We start from the raw sequence: 24,515 nt of genomic DNA on the forward strand, positions 1-24,515 counted from the left end.
ACCAAAGTTGTTCCTTATGATATTCTAAACATTTTTAAGGTACTCCGAAGGTTCCATAAACAATTTATACCTTGGTTACATGCAAACCCTAACATAAGTAAGGCAATTAAGTAATAACACATGCAATATAAGCCAACAAAGGGATACTAATTGATATGCTCATGCATGCTCAATGATGCTTGTGATCATGCAATGTCAAGGTTAGATGCATGCTTAACACCTAGGGTGTTACAGAGACAACCAAGATGAATTAGCAACATAGCATAAGATTTTTAGAGAAGTTCATCCCCCACACTTGAAATTTGCAAGGCAAAATCAAGTTTGGATGGATGTGATTCAATGTTGCATGATGGTTGGTTGGACATACCTGGCATTGTCATCCTTCATTTTTTTTTGCTTCAAACCTAGAAAGGTTAGTGACAAAAATACCCAAAGAAATATTTTCATAATTATATTTCTAGACTTATTTTACATGGGTATCACAGCGGAAGGTGAAAACTCATATTATGTCCCAAAAATGCTTGCTTTAGGACAAAAGCTCGTTCTTGGGAAACCTTCTAATTGCACTCAAGTTGGTGAAAGTGGTTTCCCCTCCAACATTAACCTTTGTGTACCTATCTCAAGATTCACACAATGAGAGCTGCAATATTTATGATAAACATATGCATCTGCAACCACCCTTTCAAAGTTTTTATGAACAAGGAGAATGACGGGGTTGAAGATCTCGTGTGTGGCAATGTTGGAGAGACCAATTAATTCAGGAGTTTTCTCATGCGAGCATGGATTTGATGAGGTGTTCATGAAATAACTTTCATGCTCGTTGATGTTATCTTCCTTTTCAAGCTCTAAGGGTGTTTCTTCATGAATGTCTATACGCGAAAACATTGTCTCCATCATTCTATGCCTATGACATTCATTGGACATTTTACTGTCCAAGATTTCCCATGAATTGGTGGCTCTTGGGTTGATCTCGTCTAAGGCCTCCTCCAAACTTGGATGAGTCATGTTTATTAAAGAGATTGATTTAAGCTCACCGTTTGGATCTAAGCCAAGTTTGGATTCTACCCATAAGGCTTCGTCCTTGTCCATCCATTCTTTAGCAACGACATAAAAGTTCTTAATACATTCCAGCCATTGTTGTTGCTCTTTTTGGTCATCCTTGTGGCCTTTATGATTCCTATGCTTTGGTTGTCTTAGTGTATTTCTAGGGTCATCATGAGACTTAGGAGAGAGAGCATAAGAGTGATCATTGGGGTCAAGGATGGGTTGAAAGATGGGTTCAGATAAGACATCTAATGTGGACATAGAAGGGGAGAGGATAGGAGTGGCTTCTAAATGGCTTGGCTCTCCTTCTATGGCATTACTAATCATGCCATCCTTGAATTCTTCCTAATGTCCTACATGGGAATAAGGACGCTTTCTAAGAGATCCCTTCTTGAGAGGATCTGATTTATATTCACTCAAAGGTCTCTTATGAAGATGAGAATTTAATGTTCTCCTAAAATCAACACCAAAGGGGTTATCCTTAATTTCAACAAGGATTTTGAAAGGTGGAATTCCTTCTTCTCTTGGAGGATTTTGGGGTATTGGTGGTTCGGGATTGATAGTTAAATCTTGGGATTGGAGTGGTTGCAATTTGGCTATCAAAACTTCCTCTACTTGATCAGAAGATGATTTCTTCTCTTTCTTAGGGAGTACATTATGAATGCTAATGTAGGGAGTCTTTCCACTAATTCTATCAAGAATAGCCCTTGCTTCACTAGTAGACAAATGAAGGAAACCTCCTCTAGAGGCTGCATCAAGGGATTCTATGGAATCCTTGCTAAGACCCATGTAAAAATGTTGAAGAAGTATAGGGTCTTGAATGGCAAGGTCTAGGCCAGTGATGATGAGTTTATTAAAAATGATCCCACGATGTACCAAGAGATTCTTCTTCTAGTTGTCTAAAATTTAGAACCTCTTTCCGAAGGCTAACCGCTCTAGAGATGGGAAAAAACGTAAATAAAATTTAGAACATAATGTTTCCCAATCTCCTTGCATACTTCTTACGGTTTGACTATACCATTGTTTAGCTCTTCCCATCAAAGAGAATAAAAACAACTTCCATCTTACATTTTTGTCAGACATGCCAGCGATACGCAAGCATGCATAGGTCTATTCAAACTCTTATAGGTGTGAATATGGGTTTTCATCGCCTTCTTCCAAGAAGGATTTATCCTAAATTAATTTCATAAAACATGGGTGCAGCTCATAGCCAGGTATTAGGATGGGGTCTAAAGATTTTGGTGGCCCTAGGCTTGCGCTCGTGGGTTTAGCATATTGACAGATAGGAGTCAAATCCATGCTAAACGAAAAAGTAAAAGAAAGAATAAAAGATAAAAGGTTAAGCTAGGTTTGTAGTTAATTTAGCTACCGTTTCCCCAGCAACGGCGCCAGAAACCTCGTTGGTATTTATTAACGCACACAGATAAATCCGTAAGCGCACGAATACCGCTTGTAGCTTTCACCCGGAGGTATTCCAAGTATCATATCCATAGGGAAACATGTGAGACTAACTATGGTCTAACTTAACTAAGGGTAGCAACAAGGTTAGGATAAATAGGAGCGTAGAGAGGATAACTAAAGTTCTCTAGTTCTGACTTGGGTAAGCTTATGTCTTCTACTATTCAACTGGGGACATTACTAGGGAAAGGCACCAGTAGAGGATGCTTTCCTTCACAACCGCGTCCTACATGCGCCTACAGACAAGAGGTGGACTACAAAGGATCAACAAAGCTATATAGTATAGGCTATATAGAACTTATGTCACTCATGTGATTTGCCATCTTTTGGAATGCAGGGTGCATCCATGATTAACCCAAGTCTAAGCACCATGCTTACACTTACGATTAATACTCTACTCACTCTAGAACAGGAATACAGCACTCAAAAGAGTCGTGATCCTGCTGAACAATATAAACAAGATGCTTACTTGAATTAGAAGTTGATTACCAGAGATATCTTGAAGGCAAGCTCAAGTAGAACTTGGATCCACCAAGGTACAAGCCATAGAGAGAGCACCGATAGGCCGACACCTCCTTCAAACTCTTTCATCGCTCTCTATCTTATTATTTCTATTTATAAGACTAGATCCTATAGAGGACTAATCTTCTCTTGATAGCTAGCTCTGATCCTGATGAGGTGAATATTAATTAGGGTTTTAGGATGGCTCTAAGGAGGGTGGTAGGGGCTGGTATATATAGGCCGAAGCGTCCAACGTGAGCCCTTGGATCAAACTGATTTAATTGACGACGTAGATTCAACCTAGGAGGCGGTGGGGAACCGACATAGCAACAGGAGGTGACATGGGGGCCCACAAGTTGGGTGGCTTCTAGGTGGGTCTGACCGACCCCACATGTCAGAGACACGAGCTTTGCTTCAGTGATTCAGCTTTTGGAGTCTTCTAGAGTCTTCCCATGTCCCATTATGCGGCGGAATTTCAGTAATTTCCTTTAACGAATAGGTCTCCCTTGATGTTTTTCTGGATAAACCTTGCTGCAAACACAGATTCACCAAAACTCGTGGAATTTATTAGTTTAAATCCCTATACCTATGTTTGATGATGGAACTAAGTATAAATATAGGTTATATTGACGGTTTATAATTTATGTTAGTGACTGTCAACAACTGCCAGTAAGCTTTACGAAAACACCAATCCAAACGTGGTGGATTGCAAAGGCCTTATAGAGCTGTCACCTCTAGGGCTACCACAACTATCCATGGGATTATGCGCAAACTCAGGTAAACACTAGCCTAGACACCATGTCTATGCTAACGATTACTACTCTAGTCACGTATGATAACTAAAGCACTCGATGTGTGCGGAGATCCCATACTAAGGTGTGATACAACTATACTACCCATACTTAGCTAAACAACAAGGTATGAACTAGATAAACAGTTAAGAAGATACTAATATATTGCATAGAAAGTAATATATTGAAATAAGGAAAGTACTACAAGAGAGATACAAAGCTATACTAGACTCCTAAAGACCGCTCTGGACTCTAGGAAGAGCTCCACTTCACTCTAACTCCCACTAAAGCTCACACTAAGACTACATCTTGAGAGTAGAGAGAGTTTCTCTTGTGGTGTGTGTTACAAGTGAGGGGTGAGGGTCCTATTTATAGCCTAAGGTGGAGTAGGGGCTACTCCAATGCCACATCATCGATCTAGGTGACACCTTTTCCTTGCCCTTGGATCAAACCGACCTTGAACCGCCATAAATCAACACATAGGGATTGCTCCCAAGTGTGTTTCCTTTCATGTGTCCAAAGGAGAGGCGGTGAAGTGACTAAGGGGCATTGGGCGGCATAGGTAGGGTGCCGACTGGCCCCCCACTATTGAGTGGGCCCTCCTCCTTCGGTGTGGGGCCCCTTGGGATGTAGTAGAGTGCGGGTATGCACACCATTTGTCCATTTGAGCACCTGACATACTGGATGGTGAGTTAGTGTTGGTATTTATTAACTTGTCACTTGTTTAAGTAGTCACCCACTACTACACTCGCACCTTTCGCAGCCGTGTCGTAACCCACATTACAGTCTAATTTCAGCCTTGGCAGTGAGCTGTCAATAGTGATGGTCATAGCCTTCACCATTGCCATCTAGGACCGACTGTGGCGTATACTAACACCATCGATTGACTTATGATCCATCCGTGATTAGGTCCTTACTTCAATCACATTGGAGCACGACCCGGCTATGGATGTACATTAATACCGTCGTGTGGGCACATCAACCGCCTGTGTAGTGGTCACAAGCACCGTCACCTTGTATGTCGACCCGACTGTCAGCGGTGCAGGTTCACTGTCGGTTCGACAACCGAGAAGCCTGTCTAGAGGTTAACACCACTGTTGCTTCAGCGTATGATCTGCAAGTACAAAGGTCATGGTCACTGTCGCCTTGCACCACGATTCGCCTTTGATGATCGTTTAATTGGTGTTGGGTTACTAGAGGATTCAACGGTGATATACTTTTGATCCCTGCCAGCATCATACCTATAGCGATTGTGACATAATTTCATCCTGTTTCACAATAGTTACTAATTCAGCTAGGCCCTTAATAGCTTGATGAACACAAAGCGTACAAATATATAATTATTACATCCATAAATCATGTTCACAAACAAGAGTAATTTTTACAATAACAATGGACGCTACCATAACATCTTTCTTAACTGATGTCCTAACACAAGCGGTACATAGAGCATACTAAAAGTACTGATCTATACATACTTACATATGAAACAACGTAGTTGTGCTTCTTATATGTGTCACTCCTGTTTCTAAGACAAAATAAATATAATTAGTGCATCTTTCGGATTGGTAGCCAATGCACCATGAAACCCCTCTTATTCATCTTTGATTCACAACCTGAATAAAGCAGCAGAATTAATAATATTGAACATACTATTCCTTTAGTTAATAGGCCAAAATTGACCTATACATACATAGAATAAAACAACTGCCTACCTGAACAAAGACTATCGTGACGACGAAATGACTACAAAAAATGTGCCATCTTATGACGATTATGGCATGACATCTGATCAAAAGGTCACTAAATTGATTAGTTTACGACATTTGTTTCGGAACCAGCTCAACTTAGCGACATTAATAAATGAACGTCACAAAAATGTCTTAAAAGCTAGTAGAATGGTATATTGTGAAAACATTTGTCATGTCATAACGGCCAATTTGCTAATGTCTTAAATCTATTACAAGGATGGTGACGAGAGTCAAACATAGGAGTGTGTTAAGTCCCTAAGAGAGAAGCTCCGGACCGACAGACCATTCGACCGATCTTTCAAGATCGCCCGAGGGCTCCTATCGGGTACGCTCGTGCGCACTTTCGGGTGAAGTAATTAGGAGTGCTACACGTGGGCCATAAGTTGGAGAGGTTCAAATCCCATCAACCGCACATGTGAAAAATCGCATGATTTGTGACTTTGCGACGAAATTCTTTTTCCCTTTTCTGGCCTTGAAATTTTTTCGTTCTTTTATCCCTTTTCCAGCCTCAACTTTTTTCTGTTCTAAATAACCTGCCCATTAGGCCCCATGGGGTTTCAATATTTTTCCCCTTTTTCAGCCTCATTTTTTTCTATTCTAAACAATGTTTTTCTAAACGGTAAATGGTCTTTACACGATCGTCCTTCGTTTAGCGTTTAGGCAGTTTACACAGTGTTTAAACGAAGTAAATTAGTCTAAACGGTTTTGTACTTTAAAAAAATACATATAATTATATATGTGCATGTAAAAAATCAAGTATTCTAGCATTTATACATATTTGTTGGAGTAAAAATCAATTATTTTGGTATGTATATATTTATACATGTGAAAAGAACCAAATATAGATATTTATGCATGTAACATATCAAGTGTACACATTTATAAATATAATAAACTTAAGTATACAAATTTATCCATACAAAACTGAACTAAATTCATCTCGTGTTCGCCTAAACAACCAGTTTAAACAGCTGTTTAGCCCGTTTAATGCTGTTTATCTCCGTTCTATTTAGGCCGTTTAGATCGTTTTTTCCAGTTTTTTTTTTACCGTATAAACGGTCAACTATTTAATTTTTGTTTATCCCCTAAACAAAATAGTTTACCATCGTTTACCATTTACTAACCGTTTAAACGGCCGTTTAATTCGTATAGGTGAACGCTGGTTCTAAATGACCAGCCCGTTGGGCCCACCAGTCAGGTGCGGATCTCACCGACCCTAGCTGGCGGAATCCCCAAATTTTCATCCGCCGCCGCTGAGGCTCTTTCTCCTGGATTAAAAGCATCGCCAAAATTTTCGTCCGCCGCCGTCTTTTTCTCTCCCGCCGCCACCAACCATGCTCGGTCTTCCTTCTCCAGCCGACGGCCCGCGCTCGCTCTTTCTACCGATTCCAAATTTTGCGCTCGGGATAACAAAATCGCCGCGCCCAACCCTCCGAAACCTGCCTGGCGTCCAAATCACGCCGCCGCCCTCCCATCTGTTGTCCATCCCAAACCTCACACCACCCCCGCCGCACTCACCTCCCTTCCCCGGCTACCCTCCCTCTCCGGCGACGCTCCCTCCCCCGGCGACGAGCAACCTGCACCCTCCGTCCCCGACGACCCTTCGTCACGGGCGAGCCTCCCTGCCCAGCGACCCTCCGTGCACATCATGCCTCCAGGTTGGAACGGGTGGAACCAATCAGGAACCAACAGGTAAGGGTGCCGTGGATTTGCTAACTACCTGTTGGATGCTCTAATTCCTTTCCCCTCCGCTTGCCTCTGATTATTAGTTAGGGTTTGCTAGATTGCGAGGTTCAGCAGCATGTCCGGAGGGGAACAATCTTGGCTATTTATTTAATCTGTATGGCTACAAGTGAGTGCTAAATATTCTACTAGGGGCTGAGATGCACTACCTGTGTTAAATAAGTATGATTGGGAGACAGGAACTTCTTTTTTCTGATATCTATATAATGGACCACCTTTAAAATTGTTACCTACATCAGCACCAAGCAGTTTCAGCTTAGCAGTACGAAGATCAGAGTAGTGTGTAGTTTGAAAGGAACTCGCTATCTTCATTGTTTTCAGCTTAGCAGTATGAAGATCGCATAGTGTGTAGTTTGAAAGAAGCTTGCTATCTTCATTGTTGGATTGGATGTTCCCATTATCAACTTTTCAAACATGTCGAAATTTTATTGATGCAGCAGGGCCTGTGTACTTGTGTCCTTGATTGATTATGTAGCCTAGAACTTATTGACATTGTCATTTTCTAAATTTTGGATAAGCAATGAATGAGATTTTTTCAAAGGAAATACTAAATATGGTATTCTGGATGCTGAGCATAGGATAGAAATGAACCAACAGTCACTTTGCACTTTGGTATTCAATTGTTCCATGTTTTGAAGTAAAATATGACCATGACAAGTTCTGCAAAGATTATTTGAATTTGTGCTGAAGACTACATAAGAGAGTCGAATGTATATTGTTCGGACTTGGAGCTTTCATGTGTCCTTGTAACACAATAATTTTTTCTCTGTGCCTGTCCCTTAACAGTTTCTTTCTGTATATAGTTGAACTAACCAAAAGACTCTTGTCCTTCTCATGTACCTACTGCTTTTGTCACTGTTTGCCTCTACATTCTACGGTCATCCTTTCTTTTGTATCCTGCATGTTTTAAATTATAAGGAATTGAGCTTCTTTTTATAAGGAATTAGCAACAAGATATGCTTCTATGTGTTATGAAAGCTCATGGTTTCTTCTATGCACCTACAGACGAGATAAGAAATATTGAGAAAGGGCTCAAACCATAATGAGGAACAATCAAGTATGTGTTGTGGGAAGTTTTTTTCCTTTTCCTTTTACAGAGAGGCTATAAAGTTCTGATTTGATTTGAACTTTAGTAGCACTAAATACAGAGATACAGTACACTGCAGTAACTGATTTGTTTTTTTTTGAAGCGAAACCCGGGGGGGGGGGGGGGGGGGGGGGGGGGGGGGGGGGTGTGGAGAGCTTCCCCACCAGGCTTTGTTTCAGAGCAGGCCTCCAATCAAATGGAGGTAAGAGTCGAAGTACAGGAAAGGAGACACAAGCGCCACTGCTTAAGACCAGCAACAGCACTGCTGGACTTCATACTAGTGGTACAAATAAGTGTCACTCCTAGTGGTGTTTTCAATTCATGTTTTGCATGTACCAGTATACGTTTGAGCCAAATAATTGTCACTTGAGTAGTACAAATAATATTCCAGTAGTAGATGCATGCCGAATCTGCTGTAAACAGAAAGGAAAAGTGTTTCATGAATTGCCTAAATGTTTGATTCGTATTAACATCATAGTTATAGTTGTGCAGTGTAGTTAATCTTTGCTCTCAATGTTACTTCTTATCCAAATTACAGTTCCTTTATAGTTGAAAAAACTTAGATGCTAATGGAAGTAATGTTACCGGAAGGTCCCAGGTTCGAGTCGCAGGTCTCCTCGCATTGCACAGGCGAGGGTAAGGCTTGCCACTAACACCGTTCTCCAGACCCCGCACAGAGTGGGAGCTCTCTGCACTGGGTACTGCCCCTTTATAGTTGTGATCTTTTGCAATCTGTGCCTACAGAACTATATAGTGCAAGGAGAAAGTATAAAAATTTTCACCTCCTTTTGTGAAAATCTGCACCTACAGAACTAATATATAGTGCAAGGAGTAGGGTATAAAATCTGCAGCTCCTTTTGTTGAAATCTGCACCTACAGAACCAATATATAGTGCAAGGAGTAGATAGAATTGTCAAATTTACAATTTTTTGATGTTTCCTTGCTTACATTCAAATATGACTGGAAACCTTAGCAGCAGGACATGCTTGTGGCACTAGTTTGATTATTGCAATTAGTGATTGGCTGGTTGTAAATATGAAACTGAGATATATGTTAAATAGGACATGCTTTGTGTTGATCTAGTTGCTGAGTTGGTGCTGCAGTGTTAACCTGGGAGGAGTCGGGCAAATGAAATCTTCTTTTCTTTTGTTGTTTGTCTTGGTTTTCTGACACCTTTGACCATGCTAGTTCTCTATATTCCAACTTGTTGTATGCTTGTAGACTTCGCATTATTCCAACTAAGTCTGAAAAATAATTTCTGATCTGAAAATTTAGGTCTGTTTATAAGTGAACTACAACAGCCATCCCTTACACATCCTTTTTTCCCCCTACTTTTCATGTGGATATATTTGGCCTCTTTTTGCTAAACAGGAATGTTAGTGTGTTCCTCTTTGTAATATTTCTTTTTGCTTCCCATACTTTGATGCATTTTTGGCTATCTGCAGAACCACAAGGCTGAAAATTTTAGTCATTGAAACTTGCTTATTTATCTAGTGCCACCAAGATGTCTAATTTGTCTTTGTTTATTAACAGAACTCTCTTATCTTAAGGTAGGATCTAGCTGCTGCTGTAATTTTCTCTTCACCTTGTTCAACTTGAAACCTAGTATCATGCTAATGGTTCTCTAGAACTTACGTCTCTTATATGCCTGTTTCTGTCAGCACCACTCTATGAAACGGCTGGCAATAGAGGAGGCGATAACCGGTTACAGCAGCCATGTAAGGAGAACTAGCAGCAAATCTATCTGAGTTTGATCTCGTTCACTCTGTCTTTTCGTTGCTTAGCATCAATATCCTGCTAGAAGCAATCTGAATATAGATGCCTGACGAGTGGAGGAGAAGTATATTGGTACTGATCTACAAGAATAAATGGGATATTCAAAGTTGTACTAATTATCGGGGAATTAAGTTGATGAGCCATACTATGAAGCTATGTGAGAGAGTTATCGAGCATCGCTTGAGAGCAATAACGCGGGTCTCTATGAACCTAATTTGGTTTCATGCCTGGAAGATCAACCATGGCAGCCATTTTCTTAATAAGGCAAGTTATTGAGCGGTATAGGGAGAAGGACTTACATATGGATTTTTATTGACTTGGAGAAGGCTTATGATAAAATACCATGGAATGTTATGTGGTGGACTTTGGATAAATATAAAGTCCCAACGAAGTACGTCGGGTTCATTAAGGATATGTATAATCAATGTTGTGACTAGTGTTTGAATAATTAATGGAGACACGGATAACTTTCCCGATTAGGATAGAACTACATTAAGGATCAGCTTTGAGCCTTTATTTGTTTGCCTCAGTGATGGATGAGATCACAAGGGACATACAAGGGGACATTTCTTGGTGTATGTTTTTCGCGGATGATGTAGTGCTAGTTGATGAAAGCCGGACATGAGTGAATTAGAAACTAAAAGATGGAAGGTGATGAAATAGAACTGATTGCTCAACTTTTGCTTGAAAGTAGAACATATGTTTACATAGAATCGATAGATAATAAATTAATATGGCTATTAATAATATCATAAGTAAGGACTCACTAATAGTATTGCTTTCTGCTAAAAAGGAAACCAGCAAACCATAAAACTTCTTATATTCCTTAGAATTAGGAAATTATTCTCACTAGTTGGATAAGTCTTGCAAGTATATTGTGTACTCAGAGTTTATTTACCCCTGTTGTAGGTAATGCATGAGAAGTATCATTTTGTGGAGGATTCTTCTGGTGGGCATAGACAGATCCTCGTTCCTTATCGCTAGATGTTTATTTTTAAATTTCGCTGTTTATTATTTCGCACTCTAACATTGGTAATGTAATAATATAATTTTTAAGAACGTCTGATGTATGAAATGAACAAGTATTGTAACTCGTTTTTATTATTGAATCCTTGAAAAAAATGTGGATTTTTTGAATTCTCCCTTGGGGTGTGCTCGATGGATACCGTTCGCTGTAGCTTGCTTTTGGGGTGCTTAGTGTTCGGTGGAAGACGAGCACCTCTGTAAGCAGTGTTATTTTGGGCGGTTCTGCCACACTTGCATATGGCCTTACTCCTCGTCCACTGGTGGAAAAGAAGCAATTCTTATAATACCCATGATATACTGTGCTATCTGTAACAAGTGAGAAATAAACCCTGAGTACGAGAAGGTATTTAGCTAGACTTATCTGTCATAAACCAAAAATAAAGTGAGGAATTATGCAAAGCTTTATAAGTGGAGCTAGCTTGATAATATTTTGTATAAAAAGCTACTAGTTGAGCTATATATTTTATAATTCGATTCCAAGTTAATTGTAGCTATTCATGTTTAGATTAGCATCTAACCCTATGTCAAGTATGTGATGTATGATTATAGGCCATCTGTCGTTTAATCATAAGTAAAGGAATCATTAGATCGAGTATGACCTTCAGTAAGACTGCAAGTTGTAAGCATACACCATTTAAATAGGCATTAACATGTGAAACAGAGGCTAACTGATTGGCGCCATGGGTCAGTAGTTACCATAGGTCCTGAAGCACCTCCTTGTATACAATGTTCAGGGTGACGACACAATCTGAATCTGTATCAATTAGGGCCTTAAGACCTTTCTAGATGTTATGCGTGATATAGCAACATAAAGTTGCCCATGGCTAAAAACTGGACGTGGCAAGTAGAGGCCAACATTCTGCAAGGTTTGTCCTTGACTCTTGTTTATGGTCATTGCATAACATCGAAGAATTGGAAATTGCCTGCCTACTAAGTACAAAGGGCCATTTGGTACTTGATACGTGCAAGGCAATATGAGGAAGGATGACTTTTTCAGTAGCGTGTGATCCTTGTAATTATCTGAGCCTCCACAACTCGATCACCTAATTGCGTTATTATAAGACGTGTATCATTACAGAGGCCTGCACTTTGATTCAGATTGTGTAGAAGCATCACATGCGAACCAATCTTAAGTGCAAGCTTATGAGGAGGAATACCTTTGAACTGCAGCGAATTAAGGAACTCAACTGGATAAAGCAAGTCTAAATTACCATGTTCCTTTGAAGACTCAACCAATGCATCTGAGCTAAGGTATACCTTTTCATGGCCTGGGATTAAAGAGAGGACACATCCATTAATTTCATCGATAGTGTCATTTTTTGGAGAGATAATAGCTCTTTCCCTAAAGTAGGCTGGATCTGAGTATAATGTGGCTAAGTTTGGATATGTAGATCTTATTATATCATCAATGGCTAACTATAACCTTGGGATTAAAACATCATGTGGTATTTCTACTAACTCGGAGTCTCCATCATCACTATGCACAGTTCCTTGTGCAGTATCATCTCCAATACTTAACACCCAGTCATTAAATTCTTTCACTTGCTCTATAGGTAACCCACTGTCTGCCATGGCAAGCAGGCGCATGTTCACTATAAGTCTTAGTATCTTTATGTGCTTCTAGATGTAGGAGTTAGTTATGGATGCATCTATGGTTTTTGATCTACTCCCACCCTCGACAACAGGTAATACTTGGCGAAAATCTCCATCAAGTAGCACCGTTTTCCCACCAAAGAGCTTATGAAATTTGGAAGAGTCCAGTTTACCAAGAATATCATGCATACTGGGATCTAGTGACTCAAAACAGTGTCTATGGGTCATTGGGGCCTCATCCCATATTATCAAAGAGCATTGGACTATTAAATCTGCTAGGAATGAGCCCCTTCTAATCTCACAAACAGATGACTCATCAATGACTATATGAATTTTAAACCGGGAATGTGCAGTACGTCCTCCAGGGAGCAAGAGTGCAACAACCCCTGAAGAGGCTACTGCAAGAACAATAAGGTTTTCAGACCGTAACTGCGAAGTGATTGCATTCCAAAGAAATGTTTTTCTAGTGCCACCATAGCCATAAACAAAAAACATTGGTCAGTCTTTTCATAAACTGATTGTATAACAACATCGTACATATGTTTTTGCTCAAAATTTAGTCGATTCACAAGGCTGTCATGGATATGCATAAGACTGATAGGATCATAAGCCATTTCTTTTGATAGCAGCCTATTTTTCACCTTGTTACAAAGGCTAAGATCGGGTTCAGAAAGCCATAGTCAATCGATGCACCGTTCTTACTAAATAAATTATCAAGCTCTACTAAAGCATGGTTTTTAATATGCTGTTCTGGAACCGTATAGAATGGTAGTTGCAGCATCCTCTTGATTTTATGATGTATATCATCAGTGAAATAAGTATAGAATTCAGAGAACAAGGAGGGTGCGTCGCAAACTGAGCAAAAAAGTACTATAGTAACAAGAAGCTGGCGCATTTGAGCGGCTGATCCCTAGACAGATGCTTCTCTAAGAGCCTCACGCCACTCATTGTCGTCTCCGAGACGGCCAATCGCCTGACAGGCATCTTTAAATGTTGGGTACATAACACCAGCGATAGTTCGAAGATCCTCATAGGATGTAGCACCTTTGGCAACATTCAAGAGCATACGTAGGTAGTACAGCTCACCACAGCTAGGGTTTATATATATAGCCCTCCCAATTTTCTTGGATCCTTTGCGGGGATACCAAGCTCTATCCTTTTTCACCCTGTTTGTTTCAGCCAGGGCTTATCAGTCAACCAACTGTGTTTTTCTCTCACAACAAACCAGCACCAGCTGGGTTTATCAGCTCAGAAACCAACCAGCGAACAGACTGTTTATCCCAAACCCACCTAGTAGGGAATTCTATATACGTTAGTTATCAGGCAGATGGGTACACCCTATTAGGGTAAAACCACTCAGTCAATGTTGTTTTCAGGGAACAAGGGTCATCTACAATATCAACTAAGGGGCGGTTAGCTTGGTACACAAGGTTGTTCATGAAAGGCAGGTGCACATATAACCTCTCTACTGATGGTGTCCTATAATGTATATCAAACTCGAACAAATGCCAGACAGCCTCATGAGAGGATAAATAACGACAATCAATATACTCTCTAACTTCATCAATTTCGTCATCCTTTTTCTGAGTATCTACCTATGGCTGAGTGGTGCCATCATTACCTACAGGGTGCTATTGAGAGGGGCCCGCATGAGTGTCATTATCAAAGCTCTCAATTACAACTCTAGCACGATCTGGACCCTTCGTGATGCACTTAAACAAATATTTGATTAGATGTGTCTTGTTGCACCATTCAACATTTATGTGGGCTCTAAATCTCTTTAACAGACAAGTTGTAAGGAACAACCCATCCACTGTCAAGTCTAACCCCGTACTGCTTGACATAACTACGAGATTTAGGACGCCTATACTGCATGAACCCATCCTCACCAACAATTGTGCTTTGCTGGTAAGCTTTAGGGAAAAATTTTGAGCACTTAATGTTCTTCATGCATGAACATTTTTTTGTTAAGCTCCCCACAAGGACCATGCACCATGAATTCGTCGACAAGGCTATAACCCAAAGGGTCTAAAACTCTATCTGGTATATCAGCAGTAATTATTGAATCAATAAACAAAGGTCGTGGGTCTCTCGAGTTACCTTCAAGCCAAAGCAAAATATGAACGTGAGGTTGACCACACTTTTGGAACTCAATAGTGTAGAGCACTAAAACAGAAAGCAACAATAAGAATATATGGCATCAAAAGATAGGATCCCTGTGAGCGCAATGAATACTATAGTCGAATAAATCATATAGCATGCATTATTTGGTTACGACGTGCTTTTATGGTAAACTAACACAGTCGAGGAGACATGAATACTGAAAGATCGTGTATCCAGGCAATGGGTAGGAGTCATTTGGTACAGCTCCTTGGGCAGCTCCCGAAGCCATATTTGCTCTCCTTCAACCAAATGGTGGCAAGGCAAATGGCTTCACGCTTGGAGTCACGGAATATCCGTTTAGAGAAGAGGAGAGAGAGGGTGGGAGCCGAAAAAACGTAGCTTCCATTGGCTCCGCCTGCTCCCATGGGCCCAGCGCACGGCAACGGGCGGATTTGCCCTCGCTGGGGCGTCCGGGTGCCGTCGAGCATGGGGCCGCTGCTCGGGGCTACTGGGGTTGCTGCCGTGCTCGCGCTCGGAAGATGCTAGTTGCAGGGCCGCCGCGCGGAGCCACCGGGCGTGGACCACTGAGTCGTCGAGGGGATGCGGATGCAGCGGCCGTCGGGCGTCGGTGGTTGAAGGAGATGCGAATAGGATAAGGTCGGGCGTCGGGCGGGCAATTCACCGAGCAGATAAGGTTGGGAAAAGAAAAGAAAAGAAAAAGAAAAGAGAAAAAGAAAAAAATAGAAAAAGTATTATGGACATTTCGTCATTATGGACTATCAAGAGAAGCTATATTGCCAAACGGTCAGAAAAAAACTTATTTCAGCTCTTCAAGTGAATCTGCTCCACCGGGTGAAGCCACAACTAAAACTGTTTTAACTGGAGTTGGAGCCCTAACAAACGGACCCACGGTACTCGCTATATGATGCATCGTCGAGCAAAAGGATGGTAGGTCTGGCAACAATGAGTGCTGCTAGCTGCTACTTTTATCGAGGATGGCTGGTGCCTCCTAGTCTCAGCATGGATGCTGTGCAGGGCATATGATGGCCTACTTTCTACATGCATGCAGCTAGCTAGTCTGATGCACGCATGCATCCTTGAAGCATGCAACTACTGCCTACTTTTTCAGCATGCATACTCCAGATTTGACCAAGAGCTAGTTACAAATTAGCATGAGAAATGCTAGCTAGTAGGATGGAGTTGTTCATTATGGCAGAACTAGTAGGTATCGAGTTTGTTAAAAAATGGCAGTCGTACCTGCTCGTGATTTTCCAAAGGTTGGGGTGTTCGGATCCGGTGGCTAAAATTTAGGAGGTGTCATATAAGGGTATCGTATGGGGTGTTTAGATACTAATAAAAAAACAAATTACAGAATCCGTCAGTAATCCACGAGACGAATTTAGTAAGCCTAATTAATCTAGCATTAGCATATGTTACTGTAGCACCACATTATCAAATTATGGACTAATTAGGCTTAAAAGATTCGTCTCACAAATTAGTCACAAACTACGTAATTAGTTTCATAATTAGTCTATATTTAATACTCCATGCATGTGTCTAAACATCCAATGAGACAACGACTAAAGTTTAGGAGGAGGAACCAAACACCCCCTAAGTACCCTTCTTCAGCACCGAAACAAGCTCCTGAACCTTCAATTTAAAAACCCGACTAACCATATCAGGTCTAGCGTTAGCTTTCTAGCCTGGTATAAATGCAAGGGAGTCGTCTATTTCTTGCCACTTGGGATTACAAGTAAAGGTGATAAGCAAGTCTGGAGGCCCATAGAACCTACAAATAGCCATTGCGTCCTAGTAGTTTTGTACCATGTATCTTTTGTTCCCAGTAAAGCTAGCAGGCAATATAACTTTCTTACCAACATTGTTTCCATCAAAATCACCCTTGTGTAGTGCGTCATGAATACCCTTGTAAATCTCCGACCTTAAGTTCTTATTGTTTTTAATAATAAATCAAAACCTATTCTCCTTTACTGAAGCAAATGCATTGACTATATACTGCTGGAATAATCGGTCGTCGCATAACAATGTAGTGGCCTCACAGCTACGTTGTTGTAAACGGAAAGCATAATACTCGAGCATGGTAACCTCACTCCTAGATTTAACCCGCAAGGTCCCCGTCTGGTTATACTTGATCCCTAGTTTGAAGCCCTCCTCACCATATGGGAAAAGAACCGGGTACTGCAAAGCCATATAATTAGAATGAAAGTTACTAATCCTTCTAAGCCCACCGCTTCTATCCTGAATTATTATATCGGGACTCTTCTTCTCCTCCAAAAAGTCACCAACTGTCAAAGCAGCTATCTCGGATCCTGTTGATGCATTGTACTAAGGTGCAGCTTTCGATCTATCGTGCAATAGCCTAAGACGCAATTGGCGACAACTATTGTTTTGGACCAATAGGTCCCTAGCTGCCCTAAAGGATTTCACCAGCTCATTTACTGCATCAAACATCCTCACTAAGCCCTCGACAATTCTTGTATCAATTTCATTCTCACCCTCATAGTCCCTATCCCTATCAAAAATTAATATTCAATTTTCAACCTTATTACCAGTGTCATAAATATAAAGTTGTGCATATACAGGAGACTTACCCTCATCTGGTAATAAAGATCCAATTCGATGGTGGACCTGTCCATTAATTTTAAAGACATACGGCCTAGGACCCTTGTTTATATCCATGTCAATTTTAGCACCAAGTGAAGTGAAAGCAAACATGGAGTTGTATGAACATATAGATTTCATGAAGTATTTAGAGAAAGTATCACCATTTGGGTTCAACAAACTAGCTAGAAATGGAGGGGGATCTTTTAGAAGAGGCAGACACACCTTACCTCCCCTACAATAGAGATGAAAACGTACATGGTCTCCTTCACCTCGATACGTTCTTTTCACATGCTCCTGGTACCAAAACTGCGCACCACAGTACTGACACTTGTGCGTAGGAGGCCCATAGTATGATATCCCGTCGTCTGCAACCACCACCAAGGAAAACATGATTTTTCTACTTGCAATATATAGACATGCACATGCAAACAAGTACCTTCTTTCTTTGACCTTGCTTTTAGCCTCTGACACTGCTGCCTTTCCTCTGCTGCCCTCTTTACTAGAACCTGTAACCCTACCTACAGCAACGTTAGATAATTAGTTGGTCATCCCAGAGAATCTACCCTAGCTAGTAACCCAATATAATATAGTGTTCCATGGCTTGCGAAGAGCACACCAATATCTTTGGATTATAAACATACTCGCTCTGTCTCTAAATATCTATCGTTTTTGCTTCCCGAGAAATAATTTGACTAAATATATATTAAAAATATTAATACTTATGGTACATAATTAGTATCATTGGAAAGATATTTGAATCTAGTTTTAACAAATTTATTTAGAGATATAAATGTTGCACGCATTTTCTATAAATCAAGTCAAACTTATGACACTTACACCAACGGCGACAATTATTTAAGGATAGAGGGAGTACATCAATAACTACCGAGCGCTCCGGTTGGAGAGGTGGGCCAAAGTCGGAAGCGAGCGCTGTTCCTCCTTAGCTAGGCCTTCTGGTCGGAGAGACTGTCTGGAGGCAGGTTGGAGACCGAAGCGAGCACTCTGGTCGGAGAGGTGGGCTGAAGTCGAAAGCGGGCGCCGTTCCTCCTCGGCTAGGCCTTCCGGTCGGAGATTGGATCATCCTTCTGGCCTGTTGTCTAGGTATTTGGGCCAAGTTTTTGTTGGGAAGCCGGTCCACGAGGGACCTCGGGTTTATGAACCCGACACGAGCCCCTGAGCCCTCGGGCGATTCAGGTAGAATCGTCTGGGGGATTTTTGTCTTGACGGCGGGTGCGCGCGAGCGCACCCACCGGTGTAGCCCCCGAGCGATTCAGGCAGAATCGTCTGGTTTTTTTTGTGTTGCCTGCGGGGGAAGTTTTCATTTTGTCGGGTGTAGCCCTCGAGCCCCCGGGCGATTCGGGTAGAATCGTCTGGGGGTTTTGTTAGCGGGCGTGTGCGTGTGTATTTTAGTCGAGATAGAGTCAACGGTTAGTTTTGGGATCCGGCGAGGTGGAGCTCGTGGATTTTGGCATCAGTGCGTGTCGTGGGATCGAGCGAGTCGGAGTCATGGATCTTGGCCTTGGTGTAGCCCATGTAGCCAAGGCAGTTAGTTTAGGGATCAAACGAGACAGAGCTCGTGGGTCCTGGCATTGTTGCGTGTCGTGGGATCGGGCGAGTCAGAGTCGTGGATCCTGGCCTTGGTAAAGCCCACGTAGCCGAGGGAGTTAGTTTAGGGATCGGATGAGACGGAGCTCGTGGGTCCTGGTGTCGGTGCATGCCATGGGATCGGACGAGTCGGAGTCATGGATCCTGGCCTCGGTGCTACCCGTGCAGCTGCGGTAGTTAGTTTAGGGATCGTACGAGACAGAGCTCATGGGTCCTGGTGTTGGTGCACGCTATGGGATCGGGCGAGTCAGAGTCGTGGATCCTAGCCTCTGTGTAGCCCGCATAGCTGAGGCAATTAGTTTTAGGGATCGGACGAGATGGAGCTCATGGGTCCTGGTGTCGGTACGCGTCGTGGGATCGGGCGAGTCGGAGTCGTGGATCTTGGCCTCGGTGTAGCCCACGTAGCTAAGGGAGTTAGTTTTAGGGATTGGACAAGACAGAGCTCCTAGGTCCTGGCATCGGTGCACGCTGTGGGATCGGGCGAGTCGGAGTCGTGGATCCTAGCCTCAGTGTAGCCCGCACAGCCGAGGGAGTTAGTTTAGGGATCAGACAAGATGGAGCTCGCGGGTCTTGGCATCGATGCATGCTGTGGGATCAGACGAGTTGGAGTCGTGGATCCTTGCCTCAGTGCAGCCCATGCAGCCGAGGCAGTTAGTTTAGGGATCAGACGATACGGAGCTCGTGGGTCCTAGCATCGGTGCGCGCCGTAGGATCAGGCGAGTCAGAGTCATGGATCCTAGCCTCGGTGTAGCCCGTACAGCCAAGGCAGTTAGTTTAGGGATCAGACGAGACAGAGCTCATGGGTCCTGGCATCGGTGCGCGCCATGGGATCAGGTGAGTCGGAGTCATGGATGCTGGCCTCGGTGCATCCTGTGCAGCCGAGGTAGTTAGTTTTAGGTGTCTTGAGCCCCCGAGCCCTGTTGGACTTGGTTGGGGTCGGTTTTAAGTTTTGTGCGTTACCCCATCCTCGGTTTCTCACAATCGGAGGGGCTAAATTTTGTCGCTTGCCTCAATCGCTCGGGCTTGAGTGACACGCTTGGTGAGCTCGCTAACGGGTGTGATTGAGTGGAATCCGGGTCCGTCATTCGTGATGGGGTTGACATAGCCCTCTTGTGACATTCCACTGCTCTTTTACCTACAACCCGACAGATGCCTAGGTCATTTCAGAGACTGACCTAGATGGCCCGCTGGCCTCCCCTCGATGGAGATTATGTGAGTTTGGCGAGAGGTTTAGGATCGAATGAGAAGGTTGAGATGACCCTGTCTGCTTTGGGGCAGACTGCGCGAGGGTCGCATGAGGCCCATTTGCATTTTCTCCCCTAACTCTATTTAACGTGGGGCGGCCTCAAGCCCTTCGTGGGCTAGCCTTCGAACCTCAATCGGTCGTTGCTCATGTTGAATGAGGCAATTGCCGCTTCATGACACAACACGGAGCATTGTCATGCATTTTGTCGCATGTGCGATGCCTTAGTTCCCGAGCCCACGGGCGATTCAGGGCCTGAATCATCTGGGGGCATGGGCGTATGGAATGTGATGAGGATATGACACCCATGCATATGACCATGTTTGACACATGGTATTGAGGGGTAGGAGGACAACAAGGGTGTCCAAGTCAAGAAGGAGGCCCGAGGCTAATTTGGTTCGAGTCCCTGAGGTGGTGGCCCAAAGCAACTCAAGTTTGAGTCTACCTTGGCCTCCAGGACTAGTCTGTCTTAAACTGGTCACTCAGGACGCATCTGGACTCTATTTTTGATGATCCACATATGGTTGAAAGCTAATTTGATAAGGAAGCCAATCCAAGTGGTCTCACATGAAAAGCCCTTCAGAATCAATGGGAATCGTCGAAACAAGTCAGCGTCCAGAATCTGCCAGGGTGCTATGACACCATCTTTTGGTCCATTGGTCAAAAATTAGTCACAAGATCCTCTTTTCGTGGTCACAAGCTTTTTGTCGATTTTGAGCACGTCTTTTGAAATTTCCACAGGCCACGCCTTTCACTTGTTTAAGCTCATATTTTCTGTGGTTACTTCTTCTGTGCTCCTAAGTGAAGGAAAAATATCAAAAAAATAAAAAGAAAAAATCGAAATTTTCCAAAAAAACAACGACAACCCAAAAAATAGAAAAAAGAGAGAGGCAAAAGAGGAACAATATCTAGAGGAGCACATAGAGAAGGCCAAAATGACCTGTGTTAGCATGTGCTATCTGGTTTCTTGTTTGTGTTGCTGTTGCCATCCACCATACTTGTTTTTTACACCCCTGTCACCTTGCTATCCACCATACTTATTTGTTACACACCTAGTACTTGGAATATTTTAGACCAGCAATGAGAACAAGTACTTTGGACTATAATTCAACATTACTTTCTATTACTGACTTGTGTGCCAAATATACATTTTATTCTTTGTGTGCCTTCCAAGCTCAACAAACTCTTCAGATCAGTATAGAAAAAGGCCCTTGCAATCTCGGTACCACTGCCTCACAGGTATCATGAACCAGCCGCCGGTTGTACCATCCATTGCTTGTGTTGGTAAGAACTTTGTAAGAGCTTAGTAAGACGCTTCCACTTGCTGTGAAAAGTGACACCACTCTAACCACGTAGTCATTTGATAGGGATAATACTTTTGTGTTGTCTTTTGCTGTCTTATAACAATGACAGGTTGTTTGTATCCACCGACTTATGATGGTATAGGTGCTGATGAGTACATGGAGTGGAAAATTGCCATAGATAACATATTTGCTACTCACTTTATGTGTCCAAAGAGGAAGGTAAAAATATAGCTAGTGTTTTGCGACATTTTGCTTTATCTTGGTGGGAGTCTTTAGATCCTTCTGATAAACCTCAAACTTGGAATGATATGAAACTCCTTATGCGAGAAACCTTTGTTAATCCACCTCCTGTTTTGACTTCATATGTTGAGGTGCACCATTTAGAGGAAGAGTCTGTTGTTATTCCTCTTGCTATGACTAACCTTCTGTAGGATAATGTCCACAAGCGAGAGGATGACATGGAAGAAAATGAGGAGCTCACAACCTCATATGCAAATTCAGAACCATCACTTCACAATTGCACCTATTACTCCTGCTGAGAACACAGGTAATGCTCATGGTGCTACACTCACAGAAAGTGAGAATTGTTTTAATGTACTATTTTTTTTTCACAAACCATGCTATCATAGAGCAATTGTTAGTGGAATCCTCTCTTGATTTATCTCTGTCCCATGATAATTTGCTTGAAGTTCCTTGTGATAAAGATGAATTGGTTGATGATGCTTCAATTTTACATGTTTTGGAACCAGTCACTTGTGCTGAAAATAAACATGTTATTCATATTGCTACTAAAACTGATGAGTTCAAACTATTGTCTTCTTTACATACTTTGGGTTACACTAAATTTGATGTTTTGTGTAACCTAGATTGTTTGGAGGAGAGCCTTTTTAAATATGCTAATTTGCCTTGGTTTTCTAAACACACATATCATGTTATTGGCAAATATAACAAGGGACAATATATGATACATCAAGTATACATTCATAGTAATATAAATTTTCCTTTTGTTGTACAAGATTATGATCGTTTAGAGGGCAACCATAATAATACAAACATTTTCTCATGTTCCTCAAAGAAACAAGTTCACTTCCAAGAAGGGAAGCATTGTTGGTTGCTACCTATGTCTGCTAGACCATCTATTCCTGCATTGTCTTTGGTTAGTTCTAATCTTTTGCAGGATAGTGTGGACATATATCGTGTGCATTCGGATCATGGAGTCTACATGCTTGCTGACATTTTTATGCGAGATGACATGCTAGAAACTTGGAAACATGGTCATGTTCCTTCTCAAAATTATTTCAGTTCCCTTTGTCTTCATAACCCCGTTCTTCTTTATGTTGTGCAGGATCAATTTCAAGCACAATCGACGTCGAGGACGGCTTTTCATCAAGAAAGGGAGGATGATGAGGACATGACACCCATGCATATGACCATGTTTGGCACATGGTATGGAGGGGTAGGAGGCTAGCAAGGGTGTCCAAGTCAAGAAGGAGGCCCAAGGCTAATTCGGTTCGAGTCCCGAGGTGGAGGCCCAAAGCAACTCAAGTTCGAGTCTGCCTCGGCCTCCAGGACCAGTCTGCCTTAAACTGGTCACCCAGGATGTATCCGGACTCCGTTTTCAACAATCCACATATGGTTGGAAAGATAATTTGATAAGGAAGCCAATCCAAGTGGTGTCATGTCAAAATCCCTTCAGAATCAACGGGAATCATCAAAACAAGTTAGCATCCAGAATCTGACAGGGTGCTACGACACCGTCTTTTGGTCTGTTGGACCGTGTATCGTGTTTGGGACCGATTAGGGGGCGGCGTATAGGGTAGGCGATGACCCTAAGACCTTTATAATCATACGCCACCACTGTCATTCTCCGCCAACCGGATTCGTGTCTCGGTTGATAACCTAGAGGAGTTGTGGTGCTAAGATTGCAGGGTTCAATCTTTTGATCTAAAGTCGGATCGGTGTGTCATTCTCCTGCCACAACGATAGTTATCACTACCTAATAGAAGATTGGGATCCCCATTGGGTGACCAGTTTAAGGTAGACTGGTCCTAGAGGCCGAGGCAGACTCAAACTTGAGTTGCTTTAGGCCTCAACCTCGGGGACTCGAACCGAATTAGCCTCGGGCCTCCTTCTTGACTTGGACACCCTTACTAGGCCTCCTACCCCTCCATACCATGTGCCAAACATGGTCATATGCATAGGTGTCATGTCCTCATCATCCTCCCCTTCTTGATGAAAAACCGTCCTCGGCGTCGATTGTGCTTGAAATTGATCCAGCACAACATAAAGGAGAACAGGGTTACGAAGACAAAGGGAACTGAAATAATTGTGAGAAGGAACAGTGACTATGTTTCCAAGTTTCTAGCATGTCATCTCGCATAAAAATGTCAGCAAGCATGTAGACTCCATGATCCAAATGCACATGATGTATGTCCACACTATCCTGCAAAAGATTAGAACTAACCAAAGACAATGCAGGAATAGATGGTCTAGCAGACATAGGTAGCAACCAACAATGCTCCCCTTCTTAGAAGTGAACTTGTTTCTTTGAGGAACATGACAAATGTTTGTATTATTATGGCTGCCCTCTAAACGATCATGATCTTGTACAACAAAAGGAGAATTCATATTACTATGAATGTATACTCGATGTATCATATATTGTCAACCGGATCTGTGTCTCGGCTGATAACCAGAGGAGTTGTGGTGCTAAGATTGTAGGGTTCGATCTTTTGATCTAAAGTTGGTTCGGTGTGTTATTCTCCGCCACAACGATAGTTATCACTACCTAACAGAAGATTGGGATCCCCATTGGGTGACTAGTTTAAGGCAGACTCGTCCTGGAGGCCGAGGTAGACTCAAACTTGA

General features: G+C 42.3%; 1 long non-coding RNA gene across 1 annotated transcript; it reads left to right on the forward strand.

Annotated features, from left to right (window-relative positions):
* Positions 1–8,522: 8,522 nt before the first annotated feature.
* On the forward strand, positions 8,523–10,641 carry LOC136539173 (uncharacterized). The gene is made up of 2 exons (XR_010779563.1): positions 8,523–8,658; positions 10,037–10,641. It is a non-coding gene; the product is annotated as an uncharacterized lncRNA (long non-coding RNA).
* The last annotated feature ends 13,874 nt before the right edge of the window (positions 10,642–24,515 follow it).

The sequence above is a fragment of the Miscanthus floridulus genome, chromosome 2 (assembly GCF_019320115.1).
Source record: "Miscanthus floridulus cultivar M001 chromosome 2, ASM1932011v1, whole genome shotgun sequence".
NCBI lineage: Eukaryota > Viridiplantae > Streptophyta > Magnoliopsida > Poales > Poaceae > Miscanthus > Miscanthus floridulus.